Genomic DNA, 19210 nt, shown 5'->3' with positions numbered 1-19210 from the left:
AAGCAGAGACATTACTTTGCCAACAAAGATACGTCTAGTCAAGGCTATGGTTTTTCCAGTGGTCAGGTATGGATGTGAGAGTTGGACTGTGAAGAAAGCTGAGTGCTGAAGAATTGATGCTTTTGAACTGTGGTGTTGCAGAAGACTCTTGAGAATCCCTTGGACTGCAAGAAGATCCACCCAGTCTGTTCTGAAGGAGATCAGCCCTGGGATTTTGTTGGAAGGAATGATGCTAAAGCTGAAACTCCAGTACTTTGGCTACCTCATCCAAAGAGTTGACTCATTGGAAAAGACTCTGATGCTGGGAGGGATTGGGGGCAGGAGGAGAAGGGGATGACAGAGGATGAGATGGCTGGATGGCATCACTGACTCGATGGACATGAGTCTGAGTGAACGCCAGTAGTTGGTGATGGACAGGGAGGCCTGGCATGCTGTGATTCATGGGGTCGCAAAGAGTAGCACATGACTGAGCGACTGAACTGAACTGAATTGATTCCACATCCATATTCATTGTTCTTTGTTACCAACTTGTTGTTTTCTGCTGCATACAAATTAATTAATTTGGTATTGTTATTTTGACAGATGTTCATAAAATTGTACAGAAAGGGGGTCATCAAAGCCATCCCCAAGAAAAAGAAAGGCAAAATTGTCTGAAGAGGCCTTACAAATAGCTGAGAAAAGAACAGAAGTGAAATGCAAAGGGAAAAAGGAAAGATATAACATCTGAATGCAGAGTTCCAAAGAATAGCAAGGAGAGAAAAGAAAGCCTTTTTAAGTGAACAATGCAAAGAAATAGAGGAAAACAATAGAATGGGAAAGACTAGAGATCTCTTCAGGAAAGTTAGAGATACCAAGGGAAAATCTCATGCAAAATGGGCACAATAAAGGGCAGAAATGGTGTGGACCTAAGAGAAGCAGAAGATAGAAAGAAGAGGTGGCAAGAATACACAGAACTACACACAAAAAAAGGTCTTAATAAGCCAGATAATCACGGTGGTGTGATCACTCACCTAGAGCCAGACATCCTGCAGTGTGAAGTCAGGTGGGCCTTAGGAAGCGTCACTATGAACAAAGCTAGTAGAGGTCATGGAATTACAGCTGAGCTATTTCAAATCCTAAAAGTTGATGCTCTTAAAATGTCACATTCAATATGTCAGTAAATTTGGAAAACTCAGCAGTGGTCACAGGACTGAAAAAGATCAGTTTTCATTCCAGTCCCAAAGGAGGAAAATGACAAAGATTGTTCAGACTATCACACAATTGCACTCATTTCACATGCTAGCAAAGTAATGCTCAAAATTCTCCAAACTAGGCTTCACCAGTATGTGAATTTTCAGATGTTCAAGCTGGATTTAGAAAAGGCAGAGGAACCAGAGATCTAATTGCCAACATCCGTTGGATCATAGAAAAAGCAAGAGAACTCCAGAAAAACATCTGCTTCATTGACTATGCTAAAGCCTTTGACTGTGTGGATCACAACTGTGGAAAATTCTTAAAGAAAAGGAAACAGCAGACCACCTTTACTGCCTCCTGAGAAGCCTGTATGCAGGTCAAGAAACAACAGTTAGAACCAGACATGGAAAAAAGGACTGGTTCCAAAAAGGGAAAGAAGTATGTCAAGGTTGTATATTGTTACCCTGCTTATTTAATTTCTATGCAGAGTACATTATATGAAATGTCAGGCTGGATGAAGCACAAGCTGGAATCAAGACTGTGGGAGAAATACCAACAACCTCAGATATGCAGATGACACCAACCTTATGGCAGAAAGTGGAGAGGAATTAAAGAGCTTCTTGATGAAAATGAAAGAGGAGAGTGAAAAAGTTGGCTTAAAACTCAGCATTCAAAAAACAAAGTTCATGGCATGTCCTACCATCACTTCATGGCAAATAGATGGGAAAACAATGGAAACAGTGACAGACTTTATTTTGGGGGGCTCCAAAATCACTGAAGATGATGTTGCAGCCATGAAATTAAAAGATGCTTACTCCTTGGAAGAAGCAGTGACAACCCTAGACAGACAGCATATTAAAAAGCAGAGACACTACTTTGCCTACAAACGTCCATCTAGTCAAAGCTATGGTTTTTCCAGTAGTCATGTATGGATGTGAGAGCTGGACAGTAAAGAAGTCTGAGCACTGAAGTATTGATGCCTTTTAAATTGGTGTCGGGAATGTCTCTTCAGAGTCCCTTGGATAGCTAAGAGATCAAACCAGTCAATCCTGAAGGAAATCAACCCTGAGTATTCATGGAAGAACTGATACTAAAACTCCAATACTTTGGCCACCTGATGCAAAGAGCAACTGCATTGGAAAAGACCTTGATGCTGGGAGATATTGAGGGCAGGAGAAGAAGAGTACAACAGAGGATGAGATGATTGGTTGGCATCATCCAATCAGTGAATATGATTGAGCAAATCTGGGAGATGGTGAAGGACAGGGGAGCCAGGTGTGCTGCAGTCCATGGGGCCGCAAAGAGTCGGACAGGACTAAGTGAACAGCAGCAACAAAGAATTTTGAGCAGCCAATGTTTCCTGAAAAAATAAAAGGTAGAGAAAGAAGCAGAAAAAAAAAAAATGAGATGAGAGGATGTTTTTCCTTCTTGAAATAAATATGTATTACAGAGAGGGAATTTGCTGAATGTGATGAATATAAGGGAAGTAGAAAGATACCTCTTACCTCCTAATGAAAATCCTGAGATAAAGGGACATACACAACAAAAGTAGTTTACCAAGTTGTTAAGCAAGTCAATATTGGGACTTCATTTAGTGTCATATCTTTAAATAAACAGTCAATCAAACCAGTAAAGAATTAAGTAAATAATAAAAAAATTTTTTCTTTTGAAATTACTTGATTGAACTTATATTTTTAGAGCAGCTATCATTTGAAAGGAAAAGTTACAAAGATTGTAAGTGGCAATAAAGAGTAAATTAATTATATATTCTAAGTTATGATGTAGACTCTACTTTTCCAAAATCAGAACCTTTCTCATATTTTGACTGCCAGGCCTCTAGACAATTTCATATTAACATTGATTTCTGGTTTTTTTTTTTACCCTTTTATCTCCCATTATACTCTATTCTCTACAAAGTAGAAAGAGCAGTCTTTTGCAGAATAAAAGCTTAGATCCAGTCACTTTGTTAAAAACCTTTGATGACTGCAGTTTTACTGAAGATTTGATCTAAAATATGCTTATTATGTTTAAAAGTCTTTGGGATCTCATTCCAGTGACCTTTCTAATATCATTTCTGATTACTCCACAATCCTTTTCAAGCATACTTGTCTTTTTGGTGTATCTTGAATATACCAACAGGATTCACCGTTAAACCCCTTTATCTTTTTTTGTCTTGGTACATGTACTCTCTTACTTGCTTCACATATCTGCTAAAATGTCATTTTAACATAGAGGCCCAGCCTAACCTTGATGTATAAAAATCACAAACCACTTGAACCCTTTACCATTTATCTCCACCTGGATGGATTTCTCACCTGACCAACCCCTATTGCTAGCGATATTATTTAATTGTAATTATTTTTAATTGACAACCTCTGTCTACTAGAGTGTCTTCAAAGAACAAGGACTTTGTCTGGTTTGTTCATTGTTATATCCCTTAGAACAGGGCTAAGCTCAGAAAAGAAATTCAATAAATATTTATTGGTTCAGCAAATAAAAGAATTCCAGATAATGCCACTTACTGCAGCTCAGGAATGTTACATAAAAGCTCTATATTCTGGCTTATCAATTTTCTCAGCAAGAAGATCAGTCTGATCTGCAGGGTCTGTTTTAGATTAAATGACAGTATATACCATACGGATACTTTAACATATATACAAGTTTAATAAATGGATTATAATACTATGACAGTTTGGACAGAAACTATTTGGAAATGTAGCTTTTTAGTGCCTTAATTTTTCTATTCTAAATTGCTTGAGAGCCAATTTCATCAGATAAAAATCAATAACAACCATAAATGTGTATTTTGGCAGATCGAATGAGACGAGTGAATACATTTTGAATTCATAATTGTAAATGCTTTGTGAGAATGTACAACTTATTTTTAACTGAAGTTTACTTTCTATGCAATAGGATATGCAAGGAAACTAAGGTATTAATCTACATTTTGGGGAAAATATTATTTTAAATTTAATACAATTGTTTCTTTCCTATCTCAGTATTCCAGGTGTGTGCAGCTTAGAACTCATATAAGCTAGAGAGTGACTTAATGAATCATTCATGATTAGTTGGAACTAATTGTCAGAATGATCAGAAGTTGGCAAGTGTTCCTGCAATGAGAGGGAATGATCTACTGTTCATAAGTGCCTCAGAATTCTGGAGGTTCTTAGCTGGTGCTGCTTTTCTTTTCCCAACACTTAGACATTCTCTGCAGCCATTTATCTTGAATAAGCCAAAAGAAGGAAAGGTCAGCCAGATTCAAGACTTCTAAGGTGCCATTTCCTTAGCAAACATGCTCTCTTCTTGATAGATTTTGAAATATTCTACATCTATAAATGGTTCATTCAGAATGATAAATTATGAGATCTTACAGTCTTAAAAATAAGAGCATGTTTTCAGTTTGGGTCAGCAAAACCATTCAACTCAGCTTTCTTTGTCCCACATGGTAAAAAAGATTTAAGAGGACAGTAGTTTTCCATTTTTCTATTCTTGTATAGATGGTATATTGAGAGATATTAATTAGAATAATTGTTTCTTTAAAGCTAAAATGCATAGATATTTAAATGTATTCAAATCACAAAAATATTTTAAATACCAAATATTTAGCTAGTTAATAGCTGTCTATCTTATTTTTTGTTTTTAAATAGCTTTCTCCCTGGTTGTCTTGATTGTAAAGCATTACATAAACAGTACCAGGGCCACATGGTTTACCATCATAAATAACTGATTGAAACACCTGTCTAGTTTTTAGGACTTAACTCAATTAAGACTGCCTCTCTGATTCCTTTCTTGCTCTTTTACTGGACTGACTTGATTACATATGGGTATCTTTTGGCTAATTTTTGGAATATTTTAATTATTTCATTTTTCATGATTTAGTTACCTAGTACTTAGTTACCATGTATTTAGTTACCTAGTACATAATACAATTCTGTATTATGGTTCAATACTTTATTTTGAAGTCACATGCTTTTTTGTGCTGCTGCTGCTAAGTCACTTCAGTCGTGTCCGACTCTGTGTGACCCCATAGACGGCAGCCCACTAGGCTCCTATGTCCCTGGGTGCTGCTAAGTCACTTCAGTTGTGTCCGACTCTGTGTGACCACATAGACGGCAGCCCACTAGGCTCCTATGTCCCTGGGATTCTCCAGGCAAGAATACTGGAGTGGGTTGCCATTTCCTTCTCCAATGCATGAAAGTGAAAAGTGAAAGTAAAGTCACTCAGTCATGCCCTTAGCGACTCCATGGACTGCAGCCTACCAGGCTCCTCCGTCCATGGAATTTTCCAGTCAAGAGTACTGGAGTGGGGTGCCATTGCCTTCTCCAATGCTTTTTTGTGAGTAGATGGTAAATATCGGAGAAGGCATTGGCACCCCACTCCAGTACTCTTGCCTGGAAAATCCCATGGACAGAGGAGCCTGGTAGGCTGCAGTCCATGGGGTCGCTAAGAGTCGGACACCACTGAGCGACTTCACTTTCACGCATTGGAGAAGGAAATGGCAACCCACTCCAGTGTTCTTGCCTGGAGAATCCCAGGGACGGGGGAGCCTGGTGGGCTGCCATCTATGGGGTTGCACAGAGTCGGACACGACTGAAGCGATTTAGCAGCAGCAGCAGCAGCAGATGGTAAAGATAGTAAAATGTACCTATATATATCAAGTCAGTGACACTCAGGAAGCTCATAATTTATAGAATACTTGAGTTACTTCATTTTTCTTGATTTAGTTACCTAATACTTAATACAGTTCTGATTATGGATCAATAATTTATTTTAATGTAACATAGGGGGGCAGTCCTAAGATGGTGGAGGAATAGGATGGGGAGGCCAGTTTCTCCCCCACACATTCATTCGAAAGATGATTTGAATGCTGAGCAAATACCACAAAACAACTTGTGAACCCTGGCAGAGGACACCTGGCACCTAGAAAGGAAGCCCACTGTCTTCGAGAGGAGGTAGGACAAAATATAAAAGATAAAAAGAAAGACAAAAGAGTTAGGGATGGAGACCCATCCCGAAGAGGGAGTTGTAAAAGAGGAGAAGTTTCCAAAAACAGAAAACCCTGTCACTGGCGGGTCTGTGGGGAGTTTTGGAATCTCAGAGGGCAACATAACCAGGAGGAAAAAATAAATAAAATCCACAGATTATGCGCCTAACTGCAACTCCCAGCAGAGAAGTAGCCCAGACGCTCGCATCCACCACCAGCAAGTGAGGGCTGAACAGGGAGGAGCAGGCTGCATGCTTAGGGTAAAGACCAGGCCTGAATGCCAAGGACAACCTGAGGGAGCTAATGTGAGATAGCAACCCAAACTGTGGGATAGCCAGAGAGAGGAAAAAAAAAGAGAGAGAAAAGAGGAAAGAGAGAGAGAGAGAGAACTTTCCCCCGAAAAGCTCTAACGTAAGACACTATCAGCCTCTCACAGAAACAAAGGACTGAGTGAATACCAGAGGAGAGCTAGCCAGCTGCGGACAGGCCCATCCCCCACCAGAGGCAGGGAGGCAGGCGGGCGACAGCCAGAGCTGGAAGACAAGGGGCAAACTCAGCCCCAGAGACGGCATCCTCTGCCAAACTGTGAGCAGGCTCCCAGTTGCTAACCAAGTCTTCCTGGGATCCTGGATGGTTGACATCTGCCAGGAGGATTGCAGCCAGAGATCAGCTCCCCAGAGGAGACACACAGCACACCTGAGACAGCACTCCTGCTGCACACCTAGGAAACTGAGCGATTGGGACCGGGGAGGTGATAAGACGCACCGCCCCACCTGGAGAGAGTGTGCTTGCCAAGCACCTGGTCACCCAAGCTGCTCAGACCTGGGAAGGGCACAAAACGCAGGCCCAACTGAGTCTGTGCCTTTGTGGAGTACCCAAGAACCTGAACCTGAGTGGTTTAGACCTGGAATTGCACACAACTCAGGGCCCACCTTAGATAGTTCCCCTGCAGAGCAACCTGGAGCCTGAGCAATGTAGACTGGGAAAGAATACATGCCAGGGGGAAACCCAGTGTGGCCCAGACACTGCGAGCACTCCCCCCACACACCAGTGATGTTTGTTTGCAGTGTTCCTCCCTCCCTGCTGCACAACTGAACAAGTGAGCCTAAATAAATGACCACCTTTGCCCCCTTGTGTCAGGGCGGAAGTTAGATACTGAAGAGACTTGCAAACAGAGGAAGCCAAAATGAACAAAGAGGGAACCACTTTGGAAGTGACAGGTGCAACAGATTAAAACCCTGTAGTTAGCATTGACTACATTGGAAGGGACCTATAGACCTTGAGAAGAAGTATAAGCTGGAACAAGGAACAATCTGAAACTGAACTGACCCCACACTGCCCTCAATAGCTCCAGATAAATCACTAGATATATTTTAGTATTATCATTTTTTAATTTTCTTATTTTTTATTTTTAAGTTCTTTATTACTCTTTTAATTTTCATTTTTAAAACCTATTACTACCTTCCAAAAAAAGACCCTATTTTTAAAACAAATTTCATATTTTTTTATAACGTTGGTGCTTTTGTTTTGTTTTGTTTAATATTGTATTTTTGAGAGTCTAACTCTACTCTAGATTTTTAATCTTTGCTTTTTGGTATTTGTTATCAGTTCTGTACCTTTAAGAATCCAAACTTCAGTACCCATTTTTACTTAGGAGTGTGATTACTGGCTTTATTGCTCTCTCCCCTTTTGACCCTCTTTTTTCTCCTCCAGGTCACCTCTATCTCCTCCCTCCCCCTTCTCTTTTCTACTTAACTCTGTGAATCTCTTTGGGTGTTTTGGGCTTGGAGAACACTTAGGGAACTGATCACAGGCTAGATTAGTCTCTCTCTTTTTGACTCCCCCTCCTCTTCTCTTGGTCACCTCTATCTCCTTCCTCCTTCTCTTCTCTATGGAACTCCATGAACCTCTCTGAGTGTTCCAGACTGTGGAGAGCAATTAGGGAATTGAATACTGGCTATATTGCTGTCTCCCCTTTTGATTCCCCCTCAAAAGAGGGGGAATCCTGGTTACCTCTATCTCCCTCTTCCCGCTACTCTTCTTCATGTAACTCTGTGAACCTCTCTGGGTATCACCCACTGTTGAGAATCTTTTCACCATTAACCTAAATGTTTTATCATTGGTGCTATATGGATGGAGAAGCCTTGAAGCTACTGTAAGAATAAGACTGAAAGCCAGAGGCAAGAGCCTTAAATCCAAAACTTGAGAACACCAGAAAACTCCTGATTCCAAAGAACATTAATTGACAAGAGCTAATCAAAAAGCCTCCATACCTACACTGAAACCAAGCTCCACCCAAGAGCCAACAAGTTTCAGAGCAAGACATACCAAGCTAACTCTCCAACAACACGGGAACATAACCCTGAGCAGAAAAATACAGATGACCAAAAGTCAAACCAAATCCATAGACACCTCAAAACTCATTATTGGACACTTCATTGCACACCAGAAAGAAGAGATCCAGCTCCACCCACCAGAACACCAACGCAAGCTTCCCTAACCAGAAAACGTTGACAAGCCACTTGTCCAACCTCACCCACAGGGAAGAACCTCCATAATAAAGAGGAACCACAAACTTCCAGCATACATAAAGGCCACCCCAAACAGAGCAACCTAAACAAGATGAAAAGGCAGAGAAATATTCAGCAGGCAAAGGAACATGATAAAAGCCCACCAAACCAAACAAAAGAGGAGGAGATAGGGAGTCTACCTGAAAAAGAATTCAGAATAATGATAGTAAAAATGATCCAAAATCTTGAAAACAAAATGGAATCACAGATAAATAGCCTGGAGACAAGGACTGAGAAGATGCAAGAAAGTTTAATGAGGACCTAGAAGAAATAAAAAAGTTAATCAATAATTAATAATGCTATAACTGAGATCAAAAGCATTCTGGAGGGACCCAGCAGTAGAATAACTGAGGCAAAATATAGGATATGTGAGGTGGAAGATAGAATGGTGGAAATAAATGAAGCAGAGAGGAAAAAATAATTAAATGAGGAAAACCTCAGAGACCTCTGGGACAATGTTAAATGCCACAACATTCGAATCATAGGAGTCCCAGAAGAAGAAGGCAAAAAGAAAGGCCATGAGAAAATACTTGAGGAAATAATAGTTGAAAACTTCCCTAAAATGGGGAAGGAAATAGCCATCCAAGTCCAAGAAACCCAGAGAGTCTCAAACAGGATAAACCCAAGGTAAAACACACCAACGCACATATTAATCAAATTAATGAAGATCAAACACAAAGAACAAATATTAAAAGTAGCAAGGGAAAAACAACAAATAACACACAAGGAGATCCCCATAAGGATAACAGCTGATCTTTCAATAGAAACTCTTCAGGCCAGAAGGGAATGGCAGGACATACTTAAAGTGATGAAAGAGAAAAACCTATAACCCAGATTACTGTACCCAGCAAGGATCTCCCTCAAATATGAAGGAGAAATCAAAAGCTTTACAGACAAGCAAAAGCTCAGAGAATTCAGCATCACCAAACCAGCTCTACAACAAATGCTAAAGGATCTTCTCTAGATAGGAAACCCAGAATAAGTTTATAAACTCGAACCCAAAACAACAAAGTAAATGGCAATGGGGTCATACTTATCAATAATTACCTTAAATGTAAATAGGTTTGAATGCCCCAACCAAAAGACAAAGACTGGCTGAATGGATACAAAAACAAGATCCCTATATATGCTGTTTACAAGAGACCCACTTCAAACCTAGGGACACATACAAACTGAAAGTGAAGGGCTGGAAAAAGATATTTCATGCAAAAGGAGACAAAAAGAAAGCAAGAGTAGCAATACTCATATCAGATAAAATAGACTTTGAAATAAAGGCCATGAAAAGAGACAAAGAAGGACATTACATAATGATCAAAAAAGGATCAATCTAAGAAGAAGATATAACAATTATAAATATATATGCACCCAACATGGGAGCACTGCAATATGTAAGGCAAATGCTAGCAAGTATGAAAGGGGAAATTAACAGTAACACAATAATAGTGGGAAATTTTACTACCCAACTCATATCTATGGATAGATCAACTAAACAGAAAATTAGCAAGGAAACACAAATTTAAATGATACAATGGACCAGTTAGACCTAATTATATCTATAGGACATTTCACCCCAAAACAATGAATTTCACGTTTTTACTCAAGTGCCCACGGAACCTTCTCTAGGATAGATCACATCCTGGGCCATAAATCTAGCCTTGGTAAATTCAAAAAAATTGACATCATCTCAATCATCTTTTCTGATCACAATGCAGTAAGATTAGATATCAACTACAGGAAAAAAGCTAAAAATACAAATATATGGAGGCTAAACAACACACTTCTGAATAACTAACAAATCACAGATGAAATAAAGAAAGAAATCAAAATATGCATAAAATGAATGAAAATGAAAACCTATGGGATTCAGTAAAAGCAGTACTAAGGGGAGAGTTCATTGCAGTACAAGCCTACCTCAAGAAACAGGAGAGAAATCAAATAAATAATGTAACTCTACACCTAAAGCAACTAGAAAAAGAAGAAATGAAGCACCCCAGGGTTAGTAGAAGGTAAGGAATCATAAAAAATAAGGCAGAAATAAATGCAAAAGAAACAAAGGAGACCATAGCCAAAATCAACAAAGCTAAAAGCTGGTTCTTTAAGAGGATAAATAAAATAGAAAAACCATTAGCCAGACTCATCAAGAAAAAAAGGGAGAAGAATTAAATCAACAAAATTAGAAATGAAAATGGAGAAATCACAACAGACAACACAGAAATACAAAGGATCATAAGAGACTACTATCAGCAACTATATGCCAATAAAATGGAAAACTTGGAAGAAATGGACAAATTCTTAGAAAAGTATAACTTTCCAAAACTGAACCAGGAAGAGATAGAAAATCTTAACAGACCAATCACAAGCACAGAAATTGAAACTGTAATCAGAAATCTCCCAACAAACAAAAGCCCAGGACCAGATGGCTTCACAGCTGAATTCTACCAAAAATTTAGAGAAGAGCAGACACCTATCCTACTCAAACTCTTTCAGAAAATTCCAGAGGAAGGTAAACTTCCAAACTCACTTTATGAAGCCATCATCACCTTAATACCAAAACCAGGAAAAGATGCCACAATAAAATAAAACTATAGGCCAAAATCACTGATGAACATAGATGCAAAAATCCTTAACAAAATTCTATCAAACAGAATCCAATAACATATTAAAAAGATGATACATCATGCCCAAGTGGGCTTTATCCCAGGGATGCAAGGATTCTTCAATATTCGCAAAGCAATCAATGTGATACACCACGTTAACAAATTGAAAGATAAAAACCATATGATTATCTCAATAGATGCAGAGAAAGCCTTTGACAAAATTCAACATCCATTTATGATAAAAACCCTCCAGAAAACAGGCATAGAAAGAACACATCTCAACATAATAAAAGCCATATATGATAGAGCCACAGCAAACATTATCTTCAATGGTGAAAGACAAAAGCATTTTAGGGCATTTCCCCTTAAGTCAGGAACAGGACAAGGATGCCCATTCTCACCACTACTATTCAACATAGTTTTAGAAATTTTAGGCACAGCAATCAGAGAATAAAAATAAATAAAAGAAATCCAGATTGGAAAATAAGTAAAACTCTCACTTTGGCAGATGACATGATCCTCTACACAGAAAACCCTAAAGACTCCACCAGAAAATTACTAGAGCTAATCAATGAATATAGTAAATTTGCAAGATATAAAATTAACACACAGAAATCCCTTGCATTCCTATACACTAACAATGAGAAAACAGAAAGAGAAATTAAGGAAACAGTTCCATTCACCATTGCAACCAAAAGAATAAAATACTTATGAATTAATCTACCTAAAGAAACAAAAGATCTATATATGCTGCTGCTGCTGCTAAGTCACTTCAGTCTTCTCCGACTCTGTGCGACCTCATAGACGGCAGCCCACTAGGCTCCTCTGTCCCTGGGATTCTCCAGGCAAGAATACTGGAGTGGGTTGCCATTGCCTTCCCCAATGCATGACAGTGAAAAGTGAAAGTGAAGTCATTCAGTCGTGCCCAATTCTTAGTGACCCCATGGACTGTGGCCCACCAGGCTCCTCCATCCATGGGATTTTCCAGGCAAGAGTAGTGGAGTTGGTTGCCATTGCCTCCTCCAAGATTTATATATAGAAAACTATAATTATAACACTGATGAAAGAAATCAAAGATGACACAAATAGAGGGAGAAATATACCATGTTCATGGATCAGAAGAATCAATATAGTGTAAATGAGTGTATTACCCAAAGCAATCTATAGGTTCAATGCAATCCCTATCAAGCTACCAACAGTATTTTTCACAGAACTAGAACAAATAATTTCACAATTTTTATGGAGATACAAAAAGCCTTGAATAGCCAAAGCAATCTTGAGAAAGAAGAATGGAACTGGAGGAATCAACCTGTCTGACTTCAGGCTATACTACAAAGCAAGTCATCAAGACAGTATGGTACTGGCACAAAGACAGAAACATAGATCAATGGAACAAAATAGAAAGCCCAGAGATAAATCCACACACCTATGGACAACTTATCTTTGACGAAGGAGTTAAGAATATACAATGGAGAAAAGACAATCTCTTTAACAAGTGGTGCTGGGATAATTGGTCAACCACTTGTAAAAGAATGAAATGAGAACACTTTCTAACACCATACACAAAAATAAACTCAAAATGGATTAAAGATCTAAACGTAAGACCAGAAACTCTAGAACTCCTAGAGGAAAACATAGGCAAAACACTCTCTGACGTAAATCACAGCAGGATCCTCTATGATCCACCTCCTAGAGTAATGGAAATAAAAGCAAAAATAAACAAATGGGACCTAATTAAACTTAAAAGATTTTGCACAACTAAGGAAACTATAAGCAAGGTAAAACAACAGCCTTCAGAGTGGGAGAAAATAATAGCAAATGAAGCAACTGACAAAGAATTAATCTCAAAAATATACAAGCAACTCCTGCAGCTCAATTCCAGAAAAATAAGTGACCCAATAAAAAAAAGGGCGAAAGAACTAAACAGACATTTCTCCAAAGAAGACATACAAATGGCTAACAAACACATGAAAAGATGCTTAACATCACTCATTATCAGAGAAATGCAAACCAAAACCACAATGAGGTACCATCTCATGCCAGTCAGAATGGCTGGTATCAAAAAGTCTACAAACTATAAATGCTGGAGAGGGTGTGGAGAAAAAGGAATTCTCTTACACTATTGGTGGGAATGCAAACTAGTACAGCCACTATGGAGAACAGTGTGGAGATTCCTTAAAAAACTGGAAATAGAACTGCCATATGACCAACAATCCCACTGTTGGGCATATACACTGAAGAAACCAGAATTGAAAGAGACATGTATACCCCAATGTTCATCACAGCACTGTTTACAATAGACAGGACATGGAAGCAACCTAGTTGTCCATCAGCTGATGAATGGATAAGAAAGCTGTGGTACATATACACAATGGAATATTACTCAGCCATTGTAGAGAATGCATTTGAATCAGTTCTAATGAGGTGGATGAAACTGGAACCTATTATACAGAGTGAAGTAAGTCAGAAAGAAAAACACCAATACAGTATACTAACGCATATATATGGAATTTAGAAAAATGGTAATGATGACCCTATATGCGAGACAGAAATGGAGACACAGATGTAAAGAGCAGAGTTTTGGACTCTGTGGGAGAGGGCGAGGGTAGGATGACTTGACAGAATAGCACTGAAACATGTATATTATCATATGTGAAATAGATCATCAGTTCAGGTTTGATGCATGAGACAGGGTGCTCAGGGCTGGTGCACTGGGATGACCCTGACGGTTGGATTGGGAAGGGAGGTGGGAGGGAGGATCAGGATGGGGAGCACATGTACACCCATGGCTGATTCATGTGAATGTGTTGCAAAAACCACCACAATATTGTAAAGTAATAAGCCTTCAATTAATATAAATTAAAAAAAATAAAGGAACATACATTTTTGTGAGTATGTGATAAATATAGTGACTATCACATTTGGTGCTTATTAAAAAAAAAAAAAGCAGTTATTGAACATCTCCATGGAATGAAATAAGAAAAAGGGTATAGGAGAGCTACTGAATCACAAATATATGCAGCACAAAACCCCCTTTCTCTTAAAAGTTGCACTTTAAAAAATAATGAAAACACTGTCATGTGAAATATATATAGGATGAGATGATCTATGGACTTGACAGCATTTGTCCCATTGTTCGTCCATGCATTTATCTAGGTGAGGCTCTTTGAACTGCCAAGAACAAGATCTTCCCAGGCTATCTTTTTTAAAAAGTGCTACAACTGAAATCCATAAGGACTCTGGGCTTCACAGGAGACTGGCTGCTCACAATCTGTTTTATAGTCTACTGGCTGCTCACAATCTGTTTTATAGTCTACAGTCACACAGTTCATATTATAGCCACTAATCAGCGGTGGCTATTCAGCACTTGAAACATGTCTAGTCTAAATTGAAAGGTTATGTTTAGTTGAAATGCCTAGTCTAAATTAAGAGGTGTTTTAAGTGTAGAATGCATACTGTGTTTCCAAGACTTAGTATTTAAGAAAATATAAAATTTCTCAATAATTTTAAAAATTAATGGTATGCTAAAATGACAGCATTTTAGGCACATTGGGTTAAATAAAATATATTAATACAATTAACTTCACCTATTTTAACTTTTTAATGTGACTAGTAGAAAATATCAAATAAGATACATGACTTACATTTGAATATTTCTGCTGGATAACAGTACCCTAGAACAGGAACTGGCAAGTGACAGCTTGTTGGCCAAATTTGGTGCATCACCCTTTTTTGTACATTTTTATTGTAACGCAGCCATATTTATTTGCTTACATATTTATTCATGTCTGCATTCTTGCCACAGTGGCAGAATTGATTAGTTGCCACAGGTGCAGAATGTAATCCATGCAACCTAAAATGCAATGCCTAAAATATTTACTGTCTGTTCCTGTACAGAAAAAAAAAAAAAAGCACATCCCTGTTCTAGAAGACAGCTCGTGATATCTCTGCTTCTCTTTGTATGTCCCTTCCGCCTCTTCCTGCTGTGAATTAGTCAAGCCTCTTTGTAACCTCTAGTCTAAATTCTGGAAGACAAACAGATTTGCCCAATTTCAGTTGATTCTATTTGGTTGGAGCATTTTTGGCCAGGCCATTTCATCCAACCTATAGATCAGATATTCATTTCCAACCAATACGTGGCTAACCCTGAGCAAAAACTCAACCTAATATTTTTGCCCTTCTCAGATATCTGTGAGTGGGCAAAGAGGATGCTGTGCCCAGCAGGCATTGTGACCTGCGTCCAACACATTTAGCCCTATTTTAGTCCCTGGGTAAGAGACATAAGTAAGAGTATGACAAATTTAGATTACAGATAGTAGGAAATAACCAGGTCAGATTCTAGGTCCTGGGGAGCCTTAAGAAAGCAAGGGAAATTGTTCAGGGTTTTGGCTTCTTCCTGTGTTGATCTTCATGAATTACAGTATTATTCTCTTTAAAATGAAGTTTATTCCTAGGATACCTTCATATTTAAGTATAACTGTTAAAATACATATTCTAACATAAATTTTAAAATGACCTTTGGATTATTTATTTAAGATTATTTTAGTAATACCACTATTTCTTTTATGATTAAGAACTGACCAAATCTCCTACCCATTTGAATAGAATTGTAGCCAAAATGCAAATTGCTTTTCTATCTTATATGACAGAATCAAATAAACTTGTCCACTTTCACTGTAAAAAAAATTACTTCAAATATTTGAAGTACTTTACACAGTAGGACTGTGTGATTTCTTCTACCTATGGTTTTTATTTTAGAAATAATATAAGTAAAAGTAAAAAATTTGATAGTATAAATTGGTATATATAACTTGTGAAATCAAAGTGAATTTCATCATGGTTTTGGAGACATGAAATAATTTTCCTTGCTTGTAAATAACATGCACACTAAAATGTTTATTCCCTTAAAGATTTTATAGCTTTCCTAAGATGAGTTCTTACATTGTCAATAATGACTTATACCTAAAAGCAACACCTCTATAAATATTTCAAACAAGATGTGTCCTAATATAAATGTAAACTAAATATAAGGTAAATAACAATGTTTCTGAAGTTTAGATAGTAGTAACAATTGACTCCTTCTCAGTGAGGAAGCCCACCTTCTTTTATTCCACGCTAAAGAAGAAAGATCCCCTGGAGAAGGATATGGGAACCCACTGCAGTGTTCTTGCCTGGAGAATCCCAGGGACGGGGGACCCTGGTGGACTGCCGTCTATGGGGTCGCACAAAGTCGGACACGACTGAAGCGATTTAGCAGCAGCAGCAGCAAAGAAGAAAGAATGGTAATATAGATTAGCGGAAACTTAAAACATTTTATTGGGTGCTATGCTGGTAAGTGATACATTCAGATGATGTCAGATAGCTAAGTACGACTGTTTTCAAGGTCATTCCTTTATAGGAGTTGCTGTCTCCCACATTTTTTCCTGTTTTGGATCAGAATACACTGTGTTGTGGGAATGTGTGACTTTACTGCATACCAAACTCAGTTTGATTGCTGGAGTTGGGGGAGAGATAAGGAAGACTGAACTATAGCCTGCTTCATTATTAGGCTGTTTCAGTTAGACCAAATAATATGTAAAATAAATTCTTTATTTGGTTCATTTTGGCATGCTAAAATTCTAAGAATCTGAGATTGAAATCTTAGTTTATAAGAAGAATGTTAAAGTCTTTTGCTGCTGGTTTCCCTATATGTCCCCTGGGATTCAAAGGGAAAAAGCAGTCATTGGATCAAGGCAGAATTTACAGGTCCATAGGTCTGCTGAGTATCATCATGATGCTGCCTTAGCTGTTTAGGAATTAGGAAATGGAGATCAACCCAATTTGTAAAAAAAACATCTCTCATCCAAAACACTATCACCCTGGGTTATTTCTTATCAAGTTATAACACTATTCTTTTATTCCATATACAAGTAAGATTCTGTTGAATTGTTACACCTACTTGACTTCTGTTCTTTTTTAAAATTTAACCTGCCTAAACTTATGGAAAACTTATGGAAACACAAGTTTTTTAACAAATTCATGATTACCATTTTTGATAACTTGTCTTCAGCACTACTTTACTTCTGTGTATGCTTTTTACTAATATTACTTATTCCCTGCTTCTTAAAATTTTTTCACCCTTGGTTTCTAAGACTTCTGATATTGTTCCTAGATGTCTAATGTATTGATATGTGGCAAACCTATGTCTTCAGTCCTGAACTTTTTATACTTAACATCTAATTGCTTCTTGAATATACCTAAGGAAGTATAAAGTGAAGTCGCTCAGTCATGTCCAACTCTTTGTGATCCCATGGACTGTAGCCCACCAGGCTCCTCCATCCATGAGATTCTCCAGGCAAGAATACTGGAGTGGGTTGCCATTTCCTTCTCCAGGGGATCTTCCTGACCCAGGGATCGAACCCAGGTCTCCCGCATTGCGGGCAGACGGTTTAACCTCTGAGCCACCAGGGAAGCCCTGAATATACCTGAGTTTCCTCAAATACTACTGAACTTTCACAATTTCTCATTACCACCACCTGCAAAGTATCTTCCTGTTCTTGTATTCTTTATATCAGTTAAGAGTATCACCAACCACCATCAAGCTATAAATCATAGTTATTAAACTTTTATATTTCTCATACCAGTCACCAAATTTGATTTATTTTACTTCATGTTTCTTTCTTATATCTGCTGACTCTCAATTCAACCCAATCCCACTTTCACATAAAACTTTTTCAGGATTTTTCTTGGAATTTTTTTGTTTTCATTGTTTTCTCATTCCATCTAAATTTCACAGTAATATGTAATGCTACTAATCAAAAATCTTTTTAAACTCCTTTTTTAACTCTTTGATTGTTAGATGAAATTAAAATTCTCTAATGTATCATATAAAGCTCTACAATTTGGTTTTGATCTACATAATTAATTCATCTCATCTCTTATCACTCCAATTCATAGAACCATTTGTCTTTAGTTCCAGCTGTACCACGCTTTCCAATGGGTCCTCACGTATCAGCAGTTTTAAAACTCCATGCCTTTTCCATGTTATTCTCCTACTGGTAATACTCCACACTTGCCTTCCATTATTGGGAAATATCTTTTGCCTGTCAATATTCAAATATTCTTTTTCTCTCTCTTTGAACCCCTGCCAGAGCTTTATCTTCTTTAGCTAGTGGACCTATTCAACATTAATGATAAATTTAGCTTTGGAAATTTTGAGTCTGAAGGTGGTAGTTTGTTTAATTCTTTATCTAACCTAGAACAACTGATATCAACAAAGGCCCTAGAATTTTGAATGGGTATTTGTAATTCTTCAAATATCTGTTTTGGTCTTTTAGTAGAAAAGAGCATCTAATTGCACGTGGACAGATTTCTTCAAACACACTGAATATACGTTACAGGAATTGGAAGAAAAAAAGGAGCCATAGTTTGCATCTTTTTAGTCTTTGACTATCTTAAGTCATTGCCTATACATAATTTTATCATACTGTATTACAGCAAATGCTTTGTATGTCTCTCTTCTCCTGCAAGACAGATTAGCCTGGGACCTCTGGCTAATAAAGGGAAAAGTTCAAGCTGCAGGTTACAAAATTCAATATCAATGAAGATTCGTTAAAGGGAACACTGAGGAATGCTGAAGTCTCACTCTTTCTTCTCCTCTCATACAACCTCTCCTGATATGAGGCACAGAGGATTCCCTCTCTCCTTCTATACAATAGTCCATCCCACATTTGGAATTAAGTGTTCATTGAAGTGAAGTGAAGTGAAGTGAAGTGAAGTGAAGTGAAGTCTCTCAGTCATGTCCAACTCTTTGCGACCCCATGGACTGTAGCCTATCAGGCTCCTCGGTCCATGGGATTTTCCAGGCAAGAGTGCTGGAGTGGATTGCCATTTCTCTCTCCAGGGGA

At 38.1% G+C, this 19210-nt stretch overlaps 1 protein-coding gene across 1 annotated transcript in view; it reads right to left on the bottom strand.

Annotated features, from left to right (window-relative positions):
• OLFM3 (olfactomedin 3) overlaps positions 1-19210 on the bottom strand; it is a 221555-nt gene that overhangs the window by 153924 nt on the left and 48421 nt on the right. The window lies entirely within an intron of this gene.

Source organism: Bison bison, unplaced genomic scaffold (assembly GCF_000754665.1).
Source record: "Bison bison bison isolate TAMUID 2011002044 unplaced genomic scaffold, Bison_UMD1.0 scf7180017864519, whole genome shotgun sequence".
NCBI classification, from domain to species: domain Eukaryota; kingdom Metazoa; phylum Chordata; class Mammalia; order Artiodactyla; family Bovidae; genus Bison; species Bison bison.
Note: the sequence above shows the minus strand (reverse complement) of the source record. Positions and strands in the feature narration are given on the sequence as shown.